The sequence below is a fragment of the Chiloscyllium punctatum genome, chromosome 30 (genome assembly GCF_047496795.1).
Source record: "Chiloscyllium punctatum isolate Juve2018m chromosome 30, sChiPun1.3, whole genome shotgun sequence".
NCBI classification, from domain to species: domain Eukaryota; kingdom Metazoa; phylum Chordata; class Chondrichthyes; order Orectolobiformes; family Hemiscylliidae; genus Chiloscyllium; species Chiloscyllium punctatum.
Window position 1 is genome coordinate 29,870,442 of NC_092768.1, and position 19,125 is coordinate 29,889,566.

The 19,125-nt window shown below is 48.9% G+C and overlaps 1 long non-coding RNA gene across 1 annotated transcript in view; it reads right to left on the bottom strand.

The window, feature by feature from the left end:
- Positions 1-788: 788 nt before the first annotated feature.
- The window catches only part of LOC140455371 (uncharacterized), a 124,103-nt gene continuing 105,766 nt past the window's right edge, over positions 789-19,125 (bottom strand). The window contains exon 3 of the long non-coding RNA XR_011952827.1: positions 789-921. This is a non-coding gene — a long non-coding RNA (uncharacterized lncRNA). The remainder of the gene's footprint in view (positions 922-19,125) is intronic.

The following is a 19,125-nucleotide window of genomic DNA, read 5'->3' on the forward strand; positions in this document are numbered from 1 at the left end:
AGCTCTCATTTGAAGCAGTCCAAATGTAACAAGATCTGGACAATATCCAGACTTGGGACTGACAAGCAGTAAGTACCATTCGCGCCACACAAGTCATTGAGTCATATGACCATCACCAATGAGAGAAAGTCTGACCACCGCCCCGTGACATTCAATGGCGTTACCATCACTGAATCCCCCACTATCAACATCCTGGGGGATTACTATTGACCAGAAACTCAACTGGATTGGTCATATAAATGCAGTGACTGCAAGAGCAAGTCAGAGGCTTGGAATCCCGCAGTGAGTAACTCATCTCCTGTCCCACTGTCTACAAGGCACAAGTCAGGAGGGTGATGGAATACTCCCCACTTGCCTGGATGGGGGCAGCTCCAACAACACTCAAGAAGCTTGACACCATCCAGGACAAAGCAGCCCACTTGATTGGCACCACATCCCCACTCCCTCCACCACCAATGCTCAGTAGCAGCAGTGTGTGCTATCTTGACTATGCACAGCAGCAATTAACTGAAGCATCACGCAGACAGTACACACTGCTGCTAATGAACGTTCCCTCACGGTCGCTTGTGTCAAAATCCTGGAATTCCTTCCCAATGGCATTGTGGGTCAACCCACAGCAGGCGGACTGCAGCAGTTCAAGAAGGCAGCTCACCCCCACCACCTTCTCAAGGGGTGGGGGGGGTTGGGGGGCGCAATAAGGGATGGGCAATAAATGCAGGTCAGGCCAGAGAGCCGCTGGGTTTTCCCATCTCGTTATGCCACACCGCGAGGGGTTACTCAGTACTCACCCAGATTGACCTGCGCTCCCGATAGGCTGACGGCCGCCCCCAGCGACAGGAGGACCAATAGCAACGCGGGCCGCATCATTCCGAGGCGGTGCGGACGGGGAGCGGACTGCCGTTCGTTATGAGCTCCTCATTTCTGGAAAGAGAAAACAGACACCCAGCGTCACTCACTGGAACAGCAGCAACCACAGGCCAATCAGCCCCTCCAGCCCCGTTCTCTCCCTCTCTCTCTCTCCATTGGATGTGGAGGTGGTGGGGACAGGGATGTTAACCCGCCGAGCCCCTTCCGGAAACTGATGGGAGTGGGTGCAACGCTGGATTTGTGCATCAACTCATCGCTAGATAGGACAAGACATGAGAAAAAGTAACTGAGTTCAATCGTATAGTATACTCCGGCATTTTCCCTACTCCTGATGTTCGGTGTTGAATTCCCAATTCTCACCCTTGCTCATTGTTTAAAATACTGCTGTGCATTTACCACACTCCAAACTACTGCGACTGGTGCAGAAACGATAGCATTTTGGAAGTTGCTGGCCATATTTCCAATATTCCCATGACCGCCTCTTTTTGTATTCGATATGTCGATTATCAGAATGTAGGGATTGATCCATTTTCTGTTCCTGTTAATTTCCATTCTTGCACTCTTAGTGATTTTAAAAACACCTAATATCCTACAATTCCTCCTTCCCAATAAATCCTTGCTTCCTGGATGTGGGTACAATTACAATGTTTAAAAGACATTTGGATGGATACATGAACAGGAAAGGTTTGGAGGGATATGGGCCAGGAGCAGGCAGGTGGGACTAGTTTAGCTTGGGATTATGGGGGGGCATGGACTGGTTGGACCGAAGGGTCTGTTTCTGTGCTGTAGGACTATCTGGGATTCCCAACTGGATAATCCAAACATGGCTGACCTATCCCTCACAGTCGATATTCCAGACCGGACACTATTCTAACCAAGAATGTCCTGCCAAATGAATGTTTTTTTTAAAAAAACCCACCAATCAGGCTTCCCAGGACATTGAGGAGCCAGTACTATTGGAGTAGCAATTTGGAACGGTACAGCAGTTAGCACTACTGCCTCACGGCACCTAGGACCTGGGTTCGATTCCGGCCTCAGGCAACTGACTGGGCGGAGTTTGCACATTCTCCCCCTGTCTGTGCAGGTTTCCTCTGGTTTCCTCCCATAGTCCAAAGATATGCAAGCTAGATGAATTGGCCCATGCTAAATTGCCCCTTAGTGTCCAGGGATGTGCAGGCTGGGTGGGTTAGCCATAGGGAATTGCAGGGTTACAGGGTATAAGGGAGGGGGCATGATTCTGGGTGGGATGTTGCTCGGTCTGGGCTCAGTGGGCTGAATAGCCTGCTTCCATACAGCGTCGTTTCCGGATTCAATTCGGGTGACTGTCTGTGTGGAAATTACGCGTTCTCCCAGTGTCTGTGTGGGGTTTCTTCCGGGTGCTCCGGTTTCCTCCCGCAGTCCAAAGACGTGCAGGTTGGCGTGAATTGGCCCATGCTAAATTGCCCACGTTGTTCAGAGATGTGTAGGTTAGCTGCAATAGTCAGGGGAAAATATAGGGTAGGGGAATGGGTCTGGGTGGGTTGCTCTCCAAAGGGTCGGTGCGGACTTGTTGGGCCGAAGGGCCTGTTGCCACACTGTAGGGAATCTATGACGTGTCATCTTTGCAAACGTCCCTAGGATAGAGCAGACTGCAAATAGGTCATTTGGTGGTGAATTGGTAATTGCCTATGCATGGTTTGACAGGGAGGATAGGGGCAGTCACTACTGCTTCCACAATTCCCACCTTACCCCACCGACCCGACTCTGAAGGGGCTTCATTGTCTGTACAGTGCTTCCATCACAGAAGAGGTCAAACAAATGCAAACCTACCCGTCCCCTCTCTACCCTCACTGGGTAACTGAGCGACAGACACACTTGGAGATTCATTCACTGCAAAATCGAAGAGTCGGAAACTATGAAAACATCCATGAACGCCAGTCCCTTTCTGCTCCCCTAGTCCAAGAACGGGTCAGCAATGGGATGGTCTCATCAGACTGAAGACAAGCACCATCTCTTTCTACTCAGTCACATTTTCTCCAGCTTTAACTCCTTTTTCTTAAATTTCAAAATATACTTCAGTCATAAAAATATCTTGATATACACACGTTGTCACAAACACTGTTCTGTACAGCAGTACATCAAGGAAACAAACAATCAGTGGAATTTGTCTCTGTCCAAACAAAAGCATTTCTTACTTGAACCAAACTGTATTTGAGGCACTGGGAGGGTCCAGTAACTGAACGGACCCCCATTTACCTTCAGCAGGAAGACCCCAGATGGTGGTCTTTCCCCACTGCCCCTTGGCAGCAGCTGCCCCAAGCTTCAGCGCATCCCTCAACGCATAGTCCTGGACCTTGGAATGGGCCAGTCTGCAACACTCAGTCGGGGTCAACTCCTTGCCCTGGAAGACCGAAAAGTTCCGGGCAGACCAACAAGCGTCTTTCACCGAGGGGACGGTCCTCCAGGCACAGTCAACGTTTGTTTCGGTGTGTGTCCCGGGGAACAGCCCGGAGAGCATGGAGTCACGGAGCTGCTCGGGACGAACCTCGACACAAACCACTGCATCTCCCTCCAGACTCCCTTTACAAAGGCACACTGCAGAGGGAGATGTCTGACAGTCTATACCCTCCCCCCTGTAGCTGCTTCGAGGGCAGTGTGAGGTGGTGCAGACTGACTGGACAGACATGAAGGACCTGACAGGTCACCACTAGCCCGGCGATGGGTCATGGTGCCTGTTGGAAAGCTCTGGCGATGAAACATTCTGCCAAACGGCCTTGGCAGGCTGTTCACCTTTCCCTCTGTGTTGCTGGAGTGGGTGGAGCCTGGTAAGCAGACAGCTATGGGAGTTCAAGAATCCATAGAGTCATAGAGATGTACAGCATGGAAACAGACCCTTCGGTCCAACCCATCCATGCTGACCAGATATCCCAACCTAATCTAGTCCCATTTGCCAGCACTTGGCCCATATCCCTGTGAGATTCTAGATTAGAGTGGTGCTGGAAAAGCACAGCAGTTCAGGCAGCATCCGAGGAGCAGGAAAATCGACATTTTGGGCAAAAGCCCTTCATCAGGAATAGAGTCATATCCCTCTAACCCCTTCCTATCCATGTACCCATCCAGAAGCCTTTTAAATGCTGTAATAGTACCAGCCTCCACCACTTCCTCTGGCAGCTCATTCCATTAACCGTTAACAACTTTGAGTAAACATTTCACACCCGTTTGTAGTTCCAAAGCCTCAAATAAGGAAGTACTTTGTACAAACACGGTGCTGAACGCTCTCGAGTGGTGCTGCAGGTATAGGGACGGTGAGATGACACCCATTGGAAGATGGGCCATGTATAACACAAACACCACCAGTATTTATGCCAAACGTACACATGCTAATGTGGCTTCACAGGTGGAATACAGCATCCGACTGTGGGTGCCACACTTTCGGAAGGATGGGACTGGAGAGGAGGTTCACTCAACGGAAAAGAGAGATCAACAAGAACGGGTTTCATGAAACCTGAGGAGCTTCACTGATGGAAAGAGGCTGGACAAGTTAGGGCAGTTCCCCCTCCCCCTCCTCCCCCCCTCACCCCCCCCCCCCCCTCCCCACCCCACCCCACCACAGGAGAACAGAAGGAGACGGAGATTTGACAAAGGAACCCAAAATCACGAGGGGCTCCGGACAAAACAGAGACGGAGAAACTGCTGCGAGTAGACCAGAGAACGAGCAAGGTTTGCAGCAAGGGGCAAGAGAAGGACCAACGACACAAGAAAATAAACTTAGTCCCTCCCACAGCTCCCCCCCACAACCCACACAGCGAGGGGTTAGGGACTGGAATACACTGCCAGTGATGCTGTGGTGGCAGGTTCAACTGGGGCATTATAAAGGGAACAAGACAGTTATCTGAATACCACATACAGTGTGGAAACAGGCCATTCGGCCCAACACGTCCATACCGACCCTCTGAAGAATATTCCACTCAGATTCCCCCACCCCCCACCCTATCCCTGCAGTCACGAACACACCTAGTTTGCACATCCCTGGACACCATGGGTAACTTAGCATGGGCCAATCCTCCTAAATTGAACATCTTTGGACTGTGGGAGGAAAACCGGAGCACCCGGAGGAAACCCACGCAGACACGGGGAGAAGGTGCAAACACCACACAGACAGACAGTCGCCCGAGGCTGGAATCGAACCCAGGTCCCAACCACTGAGCCACCATGCCACCCATACGGTTAGGATGTGCAGGGAGAGTGGAACAAAGCGAGATGCTTGTTTGGAGAGCCGCCGCACTCACGATGGGCTGAATGGCCTCCTCTGCGTTGTAACAGTAGTCCTGTGATTCTGAGACCGATCAGGACTTGTTGGACCAAAGGGCCTGTTTCCGCACTGTAGGGATCCCAATACCACCCTCTGCGGAGTTTAGGAAAAACAAAACAAAAAGTCAGAAAAAAGTCAAAAGAAAGACATGGAAAAATTTCGGGAGATAGAGTGTAGGACGCGAGGTTGCGGGGTTTAGGCAAAGAAAGCACGAATTTAGGATGGATCAATAAACTCTTCACTCGGGGTGGCATGGTGGCGCAGTGGTCAGCACTGCTGCCTCACAGCACCAGGGTCCCAGGTTCAATCCCAAACTCCGATTGGAGACCTAATCCAAGCTGATTAACAGGCTGGATGGAATGCCAGGAGTAAGGGGGGGGTTGTTGCTGCCTTTCCCAACATTCATTCTATCCCCACAGTGGGGCGGGGCAGGGGGTAGGTGGTCACAAAGACGAGACTCTGTAAGTGTCCCCGATAACGTTGATCCCTCAAACGCTATCACTGATCAAGACCTCCTGTATGGCCAGTTGACCCAGTTATTGTCACCATTTGTCCACTTGTCACCCCCATGTTACAGAATCATCAGATCCCTACAGTGTGGAAACAGGCCCTTCGGTCCAACAAGTCCATACCAACCCTCCGAAGAGTAACCCACCCAGGCCCATTACTCTACAGTTATGCCTGACTAATGCATCTAATCTACATATGTCTGAACACTACAGGGCAATTTAGCACGGCCAATCCACCCTGGCCTGCACATCTTTGGATTGTGGGAGGAAACCGGAGCACCCGGAGGAAACCCACGCAGACACGGGGAGAATGTCTGTGTGGAGTTTGCACAGTCACCAGAGGGTGGGATTGAACCCGGGTCCCTGACGCTAACCACTGAGTTGTCGTCTGCCAGGTTCATGCACTGCGGCAGAGCCCAGGATAACCCATGCCAGTCCTCAAATGCTGACACCAACCCCGACTCCTTCCCCTCCTCAACGCTTACCGATTTGAAACACGGTAACCAAAAGCAACGAGCTAGAGATTCGAACATCCTGAAGCAGGGCCGTGTCTGCCGTCCTTACCCGGTCAGCCCTCAGTGTCATGTGGTCGGCTCTTAACTGCCCTCTGAAATGGCCCAGCTTCAAGGGCAATGAGCAACGAATGACAAACGATAGCCACGCTGAGCCACCCATGTCCCAATAAATAATAAACCCGTCTGTTTTCAGTACGTTTTACTCAGAGCGGGAGAGTTGTACGACCCACCCCCCCCCCCTCACCCCCCTCAACCCAGAAACAGACCCTGCGGCCCACACTGACCGGATATTCTAAACCAATCGAGTCCCATTTGCCTGTGGTTGGCCCATATCCCTCAAAACCCTTCCTATTCGTGTGCCCGTTGACAGTGGGGCTTGAAATAGTTGTTTCAGATTTGTAACCCCCAACCTGGCGAACAACCCAGTGTGCAGACACACTCTGCTGACGGATAATGACTTGTAATGGCACCCAAATCTCTGCTGGCTGTACGCAAACTGGGACTGGAGTCAATCGCCCCTTTTGAGTCCACTGTGACCTATGCTAGCTCCAGGCATGCCAAGCGACTTGAGTTTTCTGAAATGTCTCATCACTTTTTTCACCCCCAAGTCGGTCCCATGCTCCCAGGCCTCCCCTAGCTCTGTAATTTCATAACTGCATCATCTCTGGGGTGGCACGGTGGCTCAGTGGTTAGCACTGCTGCCTCACAGCACCAGGGACCCGTGTTCGATTCCAACCTCAGGCATCTGTCTGTGCGGAGTTTGCACACTCTCCCCGTGTCCACGTGGGTTTCCTCCGTGTGCTCCGGCTCCCTCCCACAGTTCAAAGGTTAGGGTGGATTGGTCGTGCTAAATTGCCCCATAGTGTTAGGTGTGTTAGTCAGAGGGAAATGGGTCTGGGTGGGTTACTCTTCGGAGGGTCAGTGTGGACTGGTTGGGCCGAAGGGTCTGTTTCCACACCGTAGGGGATCTAATCTAAAACAAAACCTTCCGAGATACGAATGCTCTGTTTCCAGCCTTTGGGGCATTCCTGATGATAATCGAGTATTTGCGGCCTTGTGCCATTCTTCGGTTACACAGACTTATACCGACTTATGTGGTGGACGTGAGGACTGCAGATGCTGGAGATCAGTGTCAAGAGCGTGGCGCTAGAAAAGCACAGCCGGTCAGGCATCATCCGAGGAGCAGGAGAGTCGACCTTTCGGACATAAGTCCTTCATCAGGAAGGACAATCATCAGGAAAGCCCTCAGACCCGTCCTGGCCTACTGTGCTTTTCCAGCACCTACTTACATCACTCCTTTCATATCATAATTGCTCCTGTGAAGCATCTTGGGAAGGTATTATAACACTAACAATGCTATATAAATGCACGAGATTTTTGATGGGGCTGCAGATCAATATATTGCCGCGCCTGGAAATGTGTTAACCCGATAGAATAGAATAGAATCTCAACAGTGTGGAAACAGGCCATTCAGCCCAACAAGTCCACACTGACCCTTCGAAGAGCATTCCTCCCAGACGCATACCCCAACCTTTCCCTATAACCCTACATTTCCCATGGCTAATGCACCTAATCTGCACATCCCTGGACACTACGGACCACTTAGTATGGCCAATCCAACTGACCTGCACGTCTTTGGATTGTGGGAGGAAACCGGAGCACCTGGAAGAAACCTGTGCAGACACGGGGAGAATGTGCCTGAGGGTGGAATCGAACCTGGGTCCCTGGCGCCGTCAGGTAGTGGTGCTAACCACTGAGCAACCGTGCCACTCACAAGCTGCCAGAGAACCAGGGAGTTTTACCCTGAAACCATCACAGGTTAATCTTGTAGCGGCCAGGAATCCCAGGGTTTAACTCTTGCGTGGGAGCCCACTACTTCATGGATCAGCAGACCAGGTTATGGATAAGAATGTGGCCAGCACTGCGAGGTTCTGTCTTTCTGGAAAGGACAAATAGGTTGTGGAACTCCTCAGAGGGCTGAGGAGTGACCCAAAGGTCTACCCATAGGAGGTCTACAACATTGGAATCGGCCGTTTAGCATAACTTGTCCATGCCGCCCAGTTTTCACAATTAAACGAGTCCCATTTGCCTGCGTTTGGTCCATATCCCTCCAGACCCATCCCATCCATGTCCCCATCTGAATGTTTCTTAACTGACAGAGCTGTACCCACCTCCACCACTACCTCTGGCAGCCCCTTCCAGACCCTCACCACCCTCTGTGTGGAAACAAAAATGCCCCTCTGGACCCTTTTCTATCTCTCCCCTCTCCCCCTAAAGCTATGCCTCCTAGTTTTAGACTCTCACACACCAGGGAAAAGCTGTCCACGTTATCCAAGCCTTTCAAGATTTTACCGACCACTCAGGTCACCCCTCAGCCTCGTGCACTCTCGGGGGGAAAAAGTTCCAGCCTCTCCTACTGACTGAAACCTCCCGGTCCCGATGGCATGCTAGTTAATCTTTCCTGCAGTAGGGTGACCAGAACTGGGTGACACGGTGGCTCAGTGGTTAGCACTGCTGCTTCACAGCGCCAGGGTCCCAGGTTCGATGCCAGCCTCGGGTAATTGTCTGTGTGGAGTTTGCACATTCTCCCAGTGTCTGTCTGGGTTTGCTCTGGTTTCCTCCCACAGTTCAAAGATGTGCAGGTTAGGGTGAATTGGCCCATGCTAAATTGTCCCATAGTGTTAGGTGCATTCGTCAGAGGGGAATGGGTCTGGGTGGGTTACTCTTCGGAGGGTCGGTGTGGACTGGTTGGGCCGAAGGGCCTGTTTCCACACTGTAGGGAATCTAATCTAAACTGCGTGCAGTGCTCCAAATACTATATTCTTGTACAGCTGCAAAAGATGCCCCAACTCCTATAGTCAATGCTCTGACCAACGAAAGCGAGCACTTTAAAAACCAAGACTTATTTGGACAGAGTGCCAACAAGACAGGTTTCTGTTTGTCTTCTCTGCTCTTTCATGGTCTGATGGCATCCCTTGCAAAGTCAGCGCTTGTTACCCAGCCTTAACTGCCCTTGAACAGAGTGGCCGTTTCAGAGGACAATTAAGAGTCAGCCACGTCGCTGCAGGTCTGAAGTCACACGTAGGCCAGATCAGGTGAGGATGGCTGATTTCCTTCCCGAAAAGGACATTAGTGAATCAGGTGCATTTATACAACAATCGATGATGGCTTTGTGGTCGTCCATTACTGAGATTTCAGATTTATTCATTTAATTACATTCGATTTGAATGCAGGCTTTATCAGAGTGTTAGCCTGGATCTCTGGGCTCCAGTTACCAATATACCACTGCCTCTCCCCAGATTGTGAGGAACAGCAAAACTAGGGGCCATCAATGTAACAGGGAGTCACTAAGGAAAGGTTGGACAAACTTGGATAGCTTTCACTAAAGTGTCGGAAGGAGAGGGCGACCTGACAGAAGTTCATAGAATTATGACAGCCATGGATAGCAGGAGTCTTTTTACCGAGGATGGATATGTCAAACACCAGGGGGCTTAATTTTAAAGTAAGAGGGGAAAGCTTAAAGGAGATTAAATTAGATATCCTACGGTATGGAAACAGGCCCTTCAGCCCGAGTCCAACACCGGCCCTCTGAAGAGCAACCCACCCAGACCCATTCCCCCTACCCTATGTTTACCCCTGACTAATGCACATAACCTACACATCATGAACACTACGGGCAATTTAGCATGGCCAATTCACCCTAAGCTGGACATCTTTGGATTGTGGGAGGAAACTGGAGCACCAGGAGAAAACCCACGCAAACACAGGGAGAATGTGCAAACTCCACACAGGCAGTCGCACGAGGTCGGGATCGAACCTGGGTCCCTAATGCTGTGAGGCAGCAGTGCCAACCACTGAGCCATCATGCAGAGTATGTGCGAGGAAAGTGTTGTTTCTTACACAGAGGGTGGTAGGTGCTAGGAAACTGCTGCCAGGGGAGGTGGGAGAAGCAGTTATGACAGCAATGCTTAAGAGACATTCAACCAGATACCTGAACAGGCAGAGAATAGGGGCATAGCGACCACAGGCAGGTAAATGGGATTAGTTTAGAATGACATCACGGTCGGTACAGATATGGTGGCTGAAGGACCTGTTCCTGAGCTGTACTGTTCCACATTCTTGGAAGGTAGCATCTAGTGAATTCAACAAAAACATCTTCGCCCAGATACTGATACGAATTTGGGACATACTACCATTAGAAAGGATCACATAGAAATATTTCAGTGGAAACTGGATAAATGCGAGAGGGAGAAGGGAATACAGGGACTCTGTCAACAGTCAGAGAACAGAGGAAACAGCAGCAGACCATTTGGCCCATCGAGTCTGCTCCACCATTAAACTTGATATGTTACTTCAAAGCCCATACTTCTTGCTTGCTTTAATAGAGTCATCGAGATGTACAGCAGTGAAACAGACCCTTCAGTCCAACACAGCCATGCTGACCAGATATTCTAATCTAATCTCGTCCCATTTGCCAGCACCCGGCCCATATCCCTCTAAACCCTTCCTAGTCATATACCCATCCAGATGCCTATTAAATGCTGTAATTGTACCAGCCTCCCCCACTTCCTCTGGCAGCTCATTCCAGTTGTGTACCACCATTTACATGAAAAAGTTGTCCCTTAGGTCGATTTCAAATCTTTCCCCTCTTACCCAAAACCTAAACCCTCTAGGTCTGGACTCTCTAGGGGAAAGATCTTGTCTATTTATCCTATCCATGCCCCATAATCTTATAAACCTCTATAAACCCAACAGCCTCTGACACTCCAGGGAAAACAGCCTCAGCTTATTCAGCCTCTCCCTGGAGCTCAAACCCTCCAACCCTGGCAACTTCCTTGTAAATCTTTTCTGAACCCTTTCAAGTTTTAGATTAGATTCCCTACAGTGTGGGAGCAGGCCCTTCAGCCCAACCAGTCCACACTGACCCTCCAAAGACCCATTTCCCTCTGACTAATGCACCTAACATGATGGACAATTTAGCATGGCCGATTCACCTAACCTGCACATCTTTGGACTGTGGGAGGAAACTGGAGTACCTGGAGGAAACCCGCACAGACACAGGGAGAACGCGCAAACTCCACACAGACAGTCGCCCGAGGCTGGAATCGAACCTGGGAACTTGGTGCTGTGAGGCAACAGTGCTAACCACTGAGCGACTGTGCCACCCCAATTTACAAATCACACAACACCAGGTTATAGTCCAACAGGTTTAATTGGAAGCACACTAGCTTTCGGAGCGTCGCTCCTTCATCAGGTGGTAGTGGAGGGCTCAATCCTAACACACAGAATTTATAGCAAAAATTTACAGTGTGACGTAACTGAAATTATACATTGAAAAATTGATTATTAAGCCTTTCACCATGAAAGGCTTAACAGACAATCAACTTTTTAATGGATAATTTCAATTACATAAATTCTGTGTTAGGATTGAGCCCTCCACTACCACCTGATGAAGGAGCATCGCTCCGAAAGCTAGTGTGCTTCCAATTAAACCTGTTGGACTATAACCTGGTGTTGTGGGATTTTTAACTTTGTACACGCCAGTCCAACACCGGCATCTCCAAATCATGACCCCAATTTACAATATGCTTTCTATAGTTGGGAGACCAGAATTCCACACAATAGTCCAAAAGTGGCCTAACTAATGCCCTGTATGGTTGCAATATGACCTCCCAATTCCTGTACTCAGTACTCTGACCAATAAAGGAAAGCATACCAAACGCTTTTTTCACTGTCCTATCTACCTACGACTCTACTTTCGAGCAACTATGAACCTGCACTCCAAGGACTCTTTGTTCAGCAACACTCCTTTATCAGTGAGAGTGTATAAGTACTGCCCTGATTTGCCTTTCCAAAATGCAGCACCTCACATTTATTTAAATTAAACTCCATCAGCCACTTCTCAGCCCATTGGCCCATCTGATCAAGGTCCCATTGTACTCTGAGGTAACCTTCTTCGCTGTCCACTACACCTCTAATTTTGGTGTCATCTGCAAGTTTACTAACTATACCTCCTATGCTCACATCCAAATCATTTATATAAATGACAAAAAGCAGTAGACCCAGCACCGATCCTAGTGGTACATCACTGGTCACAGGCCTCCAGTCTGAAAAACATACCTCCACCACCACCTTCCAAATGCGGCCGAACCAATATTCTGTACAGCTGCAACATGACCTCCCAACTCCGATACTCAATGCTCTGACCAATAAAGGAAATACACAACTCTACCTTCAAGCCAGTTTTGTATCCAAATGGCTAGTTCTTCCTGTATCCCATGAGATCTAACCTTGCTCACCAATCTATCAAGAGGAACCCTGTTGAATGCCTTACTGAAGTCCATGTAGATCACATCTGCCCTCATCAATCCTCTTCATTACTTCTTCAAAAAGCTCAATCAATAATTCTGGAAAGTGTGAAAATAGATGGGCCAGATGGGATTTATTCTAGGATTCCCTGGGAAGCTCAGAAGGAGATTGCAGAGACTTTGGCTTTGATCTTTTTTTTAGATTACTTACAGTGTGGAAACAGGCCCTTTGGCCCAACAAATCCACACCGCCCCGCCGAAGCGCAACCCACCCATACCCCTACATCTACCCCTTACCTACACTACGGGCAATTTAGGATGGCCAATTCACCTGACCTGCACATCTTTGGAATGTGGGAGGAAACCGGAGCACCCGGAGGAAACCCACGCAGACACGGGGAGAACGTGCAAACTCCACACAGTCAGTCGCCTGAGGCGGGAATTGAACCCAGGTCTCTGGCGCTGTGAGGCAGCAGTGCTAACCACTGTGCCACCGTGCCGCCCACAATTGTCACCAATTGTCTTTATGTCACCATTGTCTACAGGAATGGTGCCAGAAGACAGGAGGATAGCAAATGTTGTCCCCTTGTTCAAGAAGGGGAGTAGAGACAACCCTGATAATTATGACCAGTGAGCCTTACATCTGTTTTTCTCACCATCAGACTTACCATGGACTACTCTCTATGAGCTGTCTCATTCTTGGACACATGCATCTCTATCAAGGATGGACACTTCAGCAGCTCACTCTCCCCAAACCCATGGATAACCTCACGCTGCTACACTTCTCCAGCTTCCACCCTCAACATATTAAAACAGCCTTTCCCTATGGACAAGTCCTATGCATACACAGGATCTGTTCAGATGAGGAGGAACATAATGGACACCTGAAGGTGCTCAAGGATGCCCTCATAAGAACAGGGTACGATGATCAACTCATCAACTGCCAGTTCCGATGTGCCACAGCGAGAAACTGTAATGACCTCCTCAGGAGACAGACACGAGTTGCAGCCAACTGGATACCCTTCGTTGTCCAGTACTTCCTGCGAGCTGAAAAATGACACCATGGACTTCGCAGCTTACAACACACTATCCATGAGGATAAGAACCTCGCCAAGACCTTCCCAACGCCTCCCCTTCTCCCCTTTAAACGACCACCAAACCTCAAACAGATAATTGTTTGTAGCAAACTGCCTGGCTCTCAGGACAACTCCATACAACCCTGTCACGGTGGACGCAGCAAGACGTGTCAGAGCATTGACACTGATCCCACCATTACGGGTGGGGACACCTCCCACCATGTTCATGGCAGGTACTCATGCAACTCAGCCAACATTGTCTATCTCATATGCTGCAGGTAAGGATGCCCTGAGGCATGGTACATTGGCGAGACCAAGCAGAAGCTACAGACGAAGGGACACTGCATAACAATCCACAGACAGGACTGTTCCCTCCCAGTCAGAGAACACTTCAGCAGTCCGGGACAATCGACCTCAGACCTTCGGGTGATCGTCCTCCAAGGCAGACATCGAGACAGGCAGCAATACAAAGTGGCCGAGCAGAGGCTGATAGCCAAGTTCGGTACCCATGGGGAGGGCCTCAACTGGGACCTTAGGTTCATGTCACACTACAGGAGACCCCATTGCACTATACTATTTGTAGAATTATGTTTGCAGATATGTTCTGTTTTGCTCAAAAAATGCAGAACCTGCAGGCAGTCAATGCAGGCAGTGAATCTATATAATATTTGCAAATTCCACTTTGGAAATAGAACCAGTCTGACTCAAGACTGGTCTGACTCACACCTCTAGGGCATTGTCTGAGCTGCGATGTCTCCTTTTGTTTTAAAACTTTAAATTATCTTAAGAATGTGACTTCAAAGAAATTCTGGGATTTACATATTAAAGAACCAAAACCAGCAAATCCATTCTAAAAGATGAAAGACTTAATCTAGGTTTGTTCAACGTATAATTGTATCACTGTAATCTTTTTTCTATAAATGCTGTGTCTTATGGCCCTGCCTCACACCACCTGATTAAGGAGCAGCGCTCCGAAAACTAGTGCCTCCAAATAAACCGGTTGGAATATAACTTGGAGTTGTGCGATTTTTTTTTAAACATCTAAAAGGGATCTGGATGGGGACAGGAATAGGAAGGGTTTCAGAGGGATATGGGCCAAATGCTGGCAAATGGGACTAGATTGGGTTGGGATATCTGGTCAGCATGGATGAGTTGGAGTGAAGGGTGGGTTTCCATGGCGTACAACTCCATCTTCTTCCCCCAACCTTCCCACTGCAGCGTAATACCATGTTTTCCCTCGCCAACCACAGCTAAATATATGCATGGTAAACGTACACGTCTGTATATACGAATGGTTAATTCCAATCTCTGTATGCAAAGAAATGCAAGGTGCACCTATGAATGGCACCACCAACTGTACAGATCAAAGTATTTTTATGAATAAAGTATATTTTTGAAATAACAAAAAGTGTTGGCCTTAGCAAAATACCTGGATGTTCAATATACAGACTTGTACATATGAATGATTAATTCCGATCTCTGTATGTAAAGAAATGGAATATATACGTGTGTATGGCATGACCAATTGTATAGATATCAAAACAATTTTATGAACAAAATATATTTTTGAAATAAATAAAAAACACAGCTCTGATGCAGAGCCACCAGACTCGAAACGTTATATCTGCCATCTTCCCACAGACTTGCTGAGTTTCTCCAGCAGTCTATGTGTCTCTGTGCGTGTGTGTCTGTGCGTGTGTGTGTTCCTTTATTCCAGCATTTCCTGCCAGCCTCTGAACCTAGACAGTGAACAACGGTCAAGTCCATCAAAATCCCTTCTCAAACAATCCAACCCCTCTCTGTGTGTCTGAGTGTGTGGGGCGAGAAAGTAAATGGAGTAAATGCTTACTTAGCAACGAAGGTATCTGCTGAACGTGCAACAATTTCACAAAGTGGTCTGCTTCTATATCAAATCGATTCATTTGCATGTTTTCCACACTGAGTAGCAGTGTTATTTCCTTACCCTGAGCCGGGCATGCAGCGGAAGACCATCTGAACATACCGAAGGTTACCCAGGGAAAGACACACACACACACCTAGTGATTAAAGCCGCCTTGTTCAACAGACACAGATACACACACACAGATACCTTCTGATGTTAAAGATTTGTACACCTTGTGTCTTTCACAGTGTCTCACACCTGCGCGCACACACAACATGGGGGCTGGGGAAAATTATTTTAAAAACCAGGAGATTTAGAGTCTAAAGTAAAATTCAGGGGACCCGAGTCTAAAGTAAAATAAATGGCTTTGTCCTTCCTTCCAGCTGGACCAGCAAGGCGCCAGCTCATTCACTCAGCTCGCACTCTCTTAAAATCAACAGCATCTTCAGTCCTTCACACAGAGAGCGAGAGAGAGAAAATACAATTGAGACGCCCAGCAACTTCAACCTCCGTGCGCCCTTCCCCATCAGCCAGAAAAACAAACAAGACAAGACTGCGTTTGTTTGCATGGGATTTCAGCACTTGAAGAGTTAATCCCAAACCACCCCCCCCTTCCCCCTTCAGCCTCCATGGGGCAGGTGCAGGACGATGTGAACAGCGAGCCCTAACTGAGCTCACAGCTCCCAATGGTTTATTCTGGGAACAAATGTCTCTCTCTTTTTTTTGTTGTTTCTGTTGTATCTTCCCAGACCAGCCTCGTTAATGCTCTGAGTCAGCTCGAGAGATTTGGGAATTAACTCTCTCTTTGGCAGAGCAAAGAGTAACGAGGGTTTTTTTTTTAAAAAAACATAATTGACAATTCACTGGACTTCTCAAAGTGAAGGGGACAGACCGCTTGAAGCTGACGAAACTTGGACTTGCACGGCATGGAAACAGACCCTTTGGTCCAACTTGACCAGATATCCCAACTCAATCTAGTCCCATTAGCCAGCACTTGGCCCATATCCCTCTAAACTCTTCCTATTCATATACCCATCCAGATGCCTTTTAAATGTTGTAATTGTACCAACCTCCACCACTTCCTCTGGCAGCTCATTCCATACACGCACCACCCTCTGGGTGAAAAAGTTGCCCCTCAGGTTCCTTTTATATCTTTCCCCTCTCACCTTAAACCTATGCCCTCTAGTTTTGAACTCACCTACCCTGGGGAAAGAAAATCTTGTCTATTTACCCTATCCATGTCCCTCATGATTGTATAAACCTCTGTAAGGTCACCCCTCAGCCTCCGATGCTCCAGGGAAAACAGCCCCAGCCTGTTCAGCCTCTCCCTATAGCTCAAACCTTCCAGCCCTGGCAACATCCTTGTAAATCTTTTCTGAACCTTTTCAAGTTTCACAACGTCTTTCCGATAGGAAGGAGACCAGAACTGCACGCAATATTCCAACAGTGGCCTAACCAATGTCCTGTACAGCCACAACATGACCTCCTGTACTCAATACTCTGACCAATAAAGGAGAGCCTTTTGGAACGCTCTGCCTCAAAAAGGTGATAGAGGCAAAATCTTTGGCTTTATTTAAAAGGTGGGAGATAGATAGGCTAAGGTTGAGGAAAGGGGTTAATGGCTGGAGTGTGGAGTGAGCAGATCTCATCAAAGGCAGGAGCGGGCTAGTGGGGTCAACTGGCCGACTACAGATGCCAGTGCGTATGCTGAAATCTGAGGAAAGCAATGGGGAGAGAACAGTTGAATAGAAATCTTCTACTGAAGCGATGGAGGGTAGACATTGGAGAAAGGGAGGGGGAGGAGGAACAAACTAAAAGGGAAGATCTGGAATTGGGGTGTTGGGCCGGGGTGGAATTGGGTGACAGGGAGATTAAATGACAAAGATGTCACGGGACAAAAGCCGAAAGGAGCTACAGAAAAAGTTGCCCGTGGAGAGACAAGGCATCTCAACCAAACAACTGCAAGTGGCAGAGTAATGACCCGCTCTGTCGGAAAGCGAAAAACGCAAGACGCAGAGCAGCACGCGCGAGACACGGACCAACAAGAAAATACCGAGCGGGTGCTGGGAGTCCACGGCCCGAAACGGTCGAGCTGAACTGAACTCAAAATCAGGTGGCGCACTTTGATCGGAAGAATAGAGACGTCGACTGTTTCCTGAACGGGGGGAGAGGCTTCGGAAATCTGAAGCACAACAACAAAAAAAAAGGGACCGAGTTCAGGATTCCCTTAAGGTTAATGTGCAGGTTCAGTTGGAAGTTAGGAAAGCAAATGCAGTGTCAGTGTTCGCTTTAAGAGGTGTAGAATACAAGTGCAGGGGTGTCCTGCTGAGGTTGTACAGGGCATTTGTCAGATCGCATTTGGAAGACCGCGAGCAGTTTTAGGCCCCGTAACTACGGAAGGATGTGCCAGCCTTGCAGAGGATCCAGAGGAGGTTTACAAAGAATGATCCTGGGGATGAAGGAGCGGACACTGGGTCTGTTGTCGATGAGGCGGGATCGGATTGAAACTTACAAAATACTGAGAAGCTTGGGAATACAGTGGACACGGAGGAGATGTTTCCACCATCAGGGGGAGACCTGGAAGCTGAAGGCCCAGCCTCAGAGTGAAGGCCCAACCCTTTAGAACAGAGATGACTCGGCATTTCTTCAGCCCGGAGGGTGGGGAACCTGGAATTCTTTACTGCAGGGGCTAAAGAGGCTCAAGCGAAATCGAGGCTGAGAGAGATTTGTAAATCAGTTAGGAAAGTGGAGCTGAGGATTATCAGATCAGCCAGAGCCTCATTGAATGGTGGAACAAATACGATGGGCTAAATGGCCTACTCCTGGCTCTCCTGTCTTTTAAAGAACTTTAACCAGGTCACCCCGGACTTTTAGCAGAGCCAACTGCCCAATAGCCTGATCGGTCTTGGCCGAGTCCTGATATCACCCTTGGAAATCCTTCCTCTACCCACTGCCTGTCGGTCCATTTTAATAATAGAGAGGCCTTGGACCGTTCACAGCCTCTCGGAGGGTGGGGCTGGACAATCTCTTGTATGGGGGGGAAATGTGTATGCTTGCGTGTATGCATATATATGTGCACATGTGTGCGTGTGTGGGTACATGTGCGTGCGTAAGTGTGCATATAGGGAGAAAGGGGGGACTGAGTGAAAACTGCTGGAGAGTCAGAGTCGAGAGAGAGTGGTGCTGGAAAAGCACAGCAGGTCAGGCAACATCTGAGGAGCAGGAGAATCGACGTTCAGAGCATAAGCCCTTCGCCAGGAATGAAGAGCTTGAAACGTTGATCGTCTTGCTCCTTGGATGCTGCCTGATCTGCTGTGCTTTTCCAGCACCACACTCTCTTGATTGTGTATGTCTGTGAGTGAGAGTGTCTGTGTGTGTGTATATATATATATATATATATATATGTCCATGTGTGTGTCTCTGTGTCTGCAAGGATCTCTTAGTGAGGAACACACAGAAACAAAATAGCTCTGAAGGAGCCCAGAGCAGAGACATCCGTCAGCAGGCCTCTTCTCCCTCTCTCTCTGCAAACACCAGCGAACAAATGGGGCTTTGAAGTGTGTCACTGACAAACTGTTTCGCCCCAGAGTCTCTCGTTAAAACTCAGCACTTCACCGGCCTCGGCTTGAACCTGCAGCTGTGGGTGAATTCTCCCCTCCCCTCCTCTCCTCTCCTCA